The sequence below is a fragment of the Trachypithecus francoisi genome, unplaced genomic scaffold (genome assembly GCF_009764315.1).
Source record: "Trachypithecus francoisi isolate TF-2019V2 unplaced genomic scaffold, Tfra_2.0 Lachesis_group5, whole genome shotgun sequence".
In the NCBI taxonomy this organism is placed as follows: domain Eukaryota; kingdom Metazoa; phylum Chordata; class Mammalia; order Primates; family Cercopithecidae; genus Trachypithecus; species Trachypithecus francoisi.
The window spans coordinates 283,301-289,813 of NW_022681470.1; positions in this window are offsets into that span (position 1 = coordinate 283,301).

Below are 6,513 nucleotides of genomic sequence, written 5' to 3' on the forward strand. Positions count from 1 at the left end.
TAGGGAGTTGAGCTGACCATGTAACCGTATTCCATGACCCACTGGATGGTTGAGTCATGGAGAAAAACTAATTTGACATACCTGGGTCTCTTCTTGTGACTTTATCCATATTTATTTTAGTTCCTAGTGTTTCCCACCAGTAAACTGATTTAAATTGTATGCTATCTCTACATCTTTGAAATAAAAGTTTGGATCATTCTGAATTTCCATTGGGCACGATGGAAAAACAACTTGATTTTGTACATATTTGGTTTTTCTGGTAAATTTGTCTAATATAGTCATATTTTTTGGTTCTTTTATGTAAATAATGTGCTGATAATCTCTGTCATTTTGTATGTGATTGTAAATGGTCCAAATACTGTGGTGAGTTAGACTGTAGCAGATTATAGGTCTCTAGTCTGTGAGTACATGTGAATATTAATTGTCCCCAAAAATCACATGTAATATTCACATGTACAAACAAAAGTTTGGTTGTAATTTATTAAAACAATACTTGTATCCAGCGGTGTCCAGGACCACCATGAGTTTCTGGAAGATGCTGACCCCCAGCAAACAATAAATTTAGTAGGAATTTTGTTGTTGTAGCTACTGTGATGATTAGGAATTGGTGTGGTTTTCATGGTTATGTCCAAAATAAGCCTGTTTTAGTTTCTGTTACACGCCATCATAGAGTGAAGTTTCCAGTTATGATGACATATCTATGTTTTCTATAAAGTCTTGGCCTAAATGTGGTTTGTATATATTGTAGCCAAGTTTCCCATGGCTCACTGCAGCCTCGACCTCTGAGGCTCAAGTGATCCTCACACCTCAGCCTCCCCAGCAGCTGGGACTACAAGCATGCACACAAATTTATTTAATATGTATCCACAGGAGCCTTCAGAATAAAGACGCAGCCTCCCAATGTCATACAGAAGCTTATATACCATCTTGAGGTTACAGAAATAATGGGAGCTTGGATCCTGATAAAACAGGTTATGGGAGTGGGAGAAGAAGGATTCTATTTAAGGGGCAATAAATGATTACTAGGGAGACTGATTGGATCAGGGAACAGAAATTAACTTGGAAATAGTTCTCTTTGGAATTTAAATAATCCTTGGATACAGTCATTATCTTGAGAAAGGGTGTGTTATTATGATGGCTAATAGAGGGTGAATGAGAAAGGTGATAGGACCAGTTGAGAAACTACACAAATTTCTAGGCATGTTGTCTCAAGTGAGTAAAGTATTTGATTATTCTGCTGATGGCTAGAAGTGATGTTGAAGTTAAAAATATGGGGTTAGTGGCAAGTAAAATTGAATTGAAGTACACTTTCCATTAATTTTATGGAGAATATTAATGCAATGAGTAAAACAGTGTAGCACCAATATTGCAGAAAGTGTGGTAACAAATCTAGGTCTAGTAGAATTTGGAGAAAGGTTGGAGAATGGGGAATTGTAACTTTCCTCTTTTTTCTCTGGTCCAGTAAGTATTTCTGCGTCCATTGGCCACGATGTCCTATTGGGAGATAGTACTGTCATTTAGTTTAGTGCTCACCTTATGAGTTATAATCTTTGTATCATTGTTTTCCGTATCTTTTTTTATTTTTATTTATATTTATTTATTTATTTATTTATTTTTGAGACAGAGTCTCGCTCTGTCACCCAGACTGGAGTGCAGTGGCAGGATCTCGGCTCTCTGCAACCTCCACCTCCCGAGTTCAAGCGAGTCTCCTGCCACAGCCTCCTGAGTAGCTGGGACTACGGGGCCTGCCACCACGTCTGGCTAATTTTTGTATTTTTAGTAGAGACGGGGGTTTCACTATAGTTGGCCAGGCTGATCTCGATCTCCTGACCTCCTGATCTGCCTGCCTTGGCCTCCCAAAGTGCTGGGATAACAGGCGTGAACCACCACGCCCGGCCTCTATATTCTTTGTGACCCTAAAGGCAGTTGCTTAAGGTAAGAGTGGGGGTTGCTCTTATAAAGTCTTTCTTTCTTATTAAAATTAAAACATCCCACGTTAAGAGCTTGTTGGAATGTGCTCACTTTGTCTAAGTTCTCTTTTCGGTAGTCCATTTAATCTCTCCTTATATTCTGCTGCACTGGGATTAAAAGGTACTTGGAAATTCCATTGTATAACCCATTTATCTGCTAATGCTTCTGCAGTCTTTGCTGTAAAATTAGTTTCCTGGTTACTTTCAATTATTTTGGAAGCTCCACAGTATACTGCCCAATTTTCTATGGCTAAGATGGTGTATTTGGCAAACGGGTGGCTCATCACTATTATTATGCCAGTCTCTGCATATGTATCCACTGTTGTTACTGCATATTTTTGTTGGTTGGGGTGATTTAATGGTCTTATAAAATCTATCTGTGGGCAGAAGTTAAAGGTGTTGGGTTTGTATGTATCTATGGTTTAGTGTATCCATATTTCTCCAGGTTAGTTTTACATTGCTCACAATTAGCTATATAGCCTTTTATATTTGATGTCTTGTCACCTTTTGATTTCTGTCTTAACAGCCACCTGTACAGTGAGTGTGTGCCTAAATGTCCTTTCTGCTTATGTAATTATATGAATGTTTGTAGAGTGTAAGCTGCTCACAGCATCTGTTTAATTTAAAATTCATCTTTCTGTTTTATTATAGTTCCCGGGGGTACTTGGGGTATCTCCCATTCATAGTCTGATTTTCTTCTGAGTTGTAGTGGTGGTAATGAATGTCTTCATGAGTTGTGTGGATTTCTGTGTATCTTTAATTTGGGTACGTTTTGTGTGTCAATTGTTATGTTCCTTGTTAATTCATCTAATTATCTATTAAATTGGTGGCCTTTGAATGATCTTTTTGTTTTTTGTTTTTTGAGATAGGATCTTCCTCTGTCACTCAGGCTTGAGTGCGGTAGCATGGTCTCAGCTCACCGCAGCCTCAACCTTCGGGGCTCAAACAATTCTCCTGCCTCAGCCTTACAAGTAGCTACGACTACAGGTGTGTGCCACCACGTATGGCTAATTTTTTTTCTTATCTTTTGTAGAGACAGGGGTCTTGCTGTGTTGCCCAGGCTGGTCTCCAAATCCTGTGCTTAAGCAATCTTCTCACTTCAGCCTCCTGAAGTGTTGGGATTACAGGCATGAGCCACTGTGCCCAGCCTAAGTTATCTTTTTGGTATGCTGATATGTGTCATAAATATCTTAATTCTGTTTGATGATTGATATGGTTCCTCTCAGTAAGATTTGGACCATATGTCATTGTCATTAATTTTAAAATTATTTTGTTTCCATTTGTGTGATTATGGGGCTATGCCATTGTGACTTCTCATGAATTTGTGAGTATATACACATGTATACATTCCTTCGATTTTCTGATACTGAGTGTCCAACTGCTGTAACAACTGCAATCAGTTCTGCATGCTGTGGAGAGAGTAATTCATTTGACTCCTTCAGGATTATATGGTCCTGGAGTCTGAGTGCTGCTGCTGTTCACTGGGTCTGGCCTTTTGGGTCATAGAAGCTGATCCTTCCGTCAACCAGGTGTTAGGCAAGACATTAAACCCGACCAGGACCCATTTTCCTATATTGTCACAGATTTTTCTTGTCTGCAGAATAAATTCTGGCAAGTCTATTTTGGTCTTGTGAATCTGCTCCCTGAGAAGAACTGGTTGACCCTCAAAGCCGGTGTCTCCACCCTGGATGTATCTGTTCCGTGTGAGCAGTTTTGGATCAATTTGGATACCTGTTGGTTTTCCAGGACTCAATTTTATCCAGTGAAGAAAAGGCATATGGCATTTTATTGTAATGTTGTTGCCAGTCAGATACTTAGTGTTTGTTAGGGCTTCATGTATAAGCCGTACGTATTTTTGAATGGGCTGTATTTGTTGTTCGAGTATGGGAATTTTGCTGTCTCAAATCCAACCAGTCGGAAGATTTAGCATCTGATTTCTATGTCCATAATGATCACGTTCTGTTTTCATCACTCATCAGGACTTTCAACCCAAGTTGTGAATCTGAAGATGGGTAATGCAGTCTTTGAAATGTGCTAATGTCGTCTTTGAGTGTTTTAGTTCTTGTCCCTATGTGAAGTCTTGGGATTTTCTAGGTATATTGGTTCCAAGATGATGTTTAAGTAAGGTGGACGCTGTCTCCAGTATCCAGATAAAACTGTTAGTCTTTGTGCTTCTTGTTTGTTTTTGGCAGCTTAAGGGCTTTTATTTTATCTGTTACTGTGGTTGAGATTTTTCTCCCTTCCGATAACCATCAGACTCCTAAAACTTTGCAGTTGCTCCCTGGGCTTGTGTTTTTATCTGTATTAATAGTCTATCCCAATAATCTTAAATGTGTTATTAATTGGGATTTTTTTCCTGTTTAATTTGTTCCTAGTCATTATTTACCATTATGATGTTATCTGTGTATAATATTATTAGTGACTTGTAGCATGATGTGTCCCCCACCGGGTTACTTAAGGGTGTGTGTCTGCTGCCTGAACCCTGAAGGCTGAGCAGTGAGCCAAAGCCAGGGTGCCCAGCCTAGGAGCAGGTGTCCCTGAGAGCCCAGACATCCCGTGGAGTATCTGAGAACCTTCCGAGAAAACAGTCTCATTGCTTAAACACAGTAGGCAAAGAGCCAGAAAATTAGCTTAAGCAGTTTAGAAATGAGGGGTGGTGTGGATCTCCAGAACGATCCTACCGCCATCCAGGAGTCCCTGTATGTAAGTCCTAATGCATTCATTTACTTCTCGAGCTGGACTTGTCCAAGTCATTCTTTGGTTTCTTGGTTTCTTTCCAGTTTGGGGGATGCCCGTCACAGTCCCAAGTTTTTCTTGTTATAGATGTGTATATATATATATATTATTTTTAATTAATTTATTTTTTTTTGAGACGGAGTCTCGCTCTGTCCTCCGGGCTGGAGTGCAGTGGCAGGATCTCAGCTCACTGCAAGCTCCGCCTCCCGGGTTCACACCATTCTCCCGCCTCAGCCTCCCGAGCAGCCGGGACCACAGGCGCCCGCCACCTCGCCCGGCTAGTTTTTTTTGTATTTTTTTAGTAGAGACGGGGTTCACCGTGTTAGCCAGGATGGTCTCGATCTCCCGACCTCGTGATCTGCCAGCCTCGGCCTCCCAAAGTGCTGGGATTACAGGCTTGAGCCACCGCGCCCGGCCAGATGTATATTTTGATTGGTCTATGTGTGATGATAACATGGAGTGAACTATTACTGAACTATTTAGATATCCCTGTGTTAATCTTTTGAATTGGTACTGTTTACCTTCCCATGTAAAATTGGTATATTCCTGGCTTTCTTTATTGGTGTGGCAAAGAACACATCTGAGGTGTCTATGATTGTATAGAATTTGTCACTATGATTAATGATCTTGTTAATGGGCTCTTCTACATCTGGTAATGCTCTTGGCATTTTAGTTGAGACTTTATTTAAATTTCTATAGTCAATAGTTAATCGATAGCTCCTGTTTGTTTTTAAGACAGGCCATACTGAACTATTAAAGTTATTTGAAATGACAATTGTAATAATGTCTTCCTTGAGTAGTTCTACAATCTTCGTTATTTCTTTAAGTCCTTTCTTTAATGAGTACTGTTTGGTGCATGTAGCCTGCTGTGGTGTAGGCAGTGTTACGGACTTCATTTTAATTTGTACTAGGTTAGAAAATTTTAGTTCATTTAGTTTCTTAATAGATCATTATAAGTTAAAAAGGTTTGGAATAAGATTCATTTCTGTAATGTCTTATAATTTGGACAAGCAGTAAAAAGTGCAGGGTATAGCTTTAGAGTCACAGAACAGGACAGAAGCAGAGGCAAGAAAGCCTCAAGTTTATTTACCTCTGAGTCCTTCTGTATGAATGTTTATGTCAGAATGTGGTGCATTGTATTTTAGAAAGCTTACTTCCGATCCAGAGCCTTAAAAAAATGGTATGTATGTATATATTTGTCAATTTGTATATAGCTAATTGTCCATATGGTCTGTTATTCCCAGGTTTGAGCATTATATCCTGCACCTGGAGGGTTTCTAGTTTTTAAAGAGTTTTGTTTGTCTGTTAGTTTGTTTGTTTTTTGAGACGGAGTTTCACTCTTGTTGCCCAGGCTAGAGTGCAATGGCAGGATCTCGGCTCACCGCGACCTGCGCCTCCTGGGTTCAAGTGATTCTCCTGCCTCAGTCTCTCCAGTAGCTGGGATTACAGGCATGCGCCACTACACCCGGCTAATTTTGTGTTTTTCGTAGAGATGGGGTTTCACCATGTTGCTCAGGCTGGTCTCGAACTCCCGACCTCAGGTGATCTGCCTGCCTCGGCCTCCCAAAGTGCTAAGATTACAGGCGTGAGCCACTGCACCCTGCCCTGTGCCCATTTTTAAATAGAGTTATTTGGTTTTTGCTTGTTGATTTGTTTCAGTTCCTTATAGATTCTGGATATTAGACCTTTTTCAGATGTATAGTAGTTTGTGAGTATTTTCTCCCAACCTGTCTGTGCACTCTGCTGATAGTTTCTTTCTTTCTTTTTTTTTTTTGAGACAGAATCTTGCTCCTGTCGCCCTGTCACC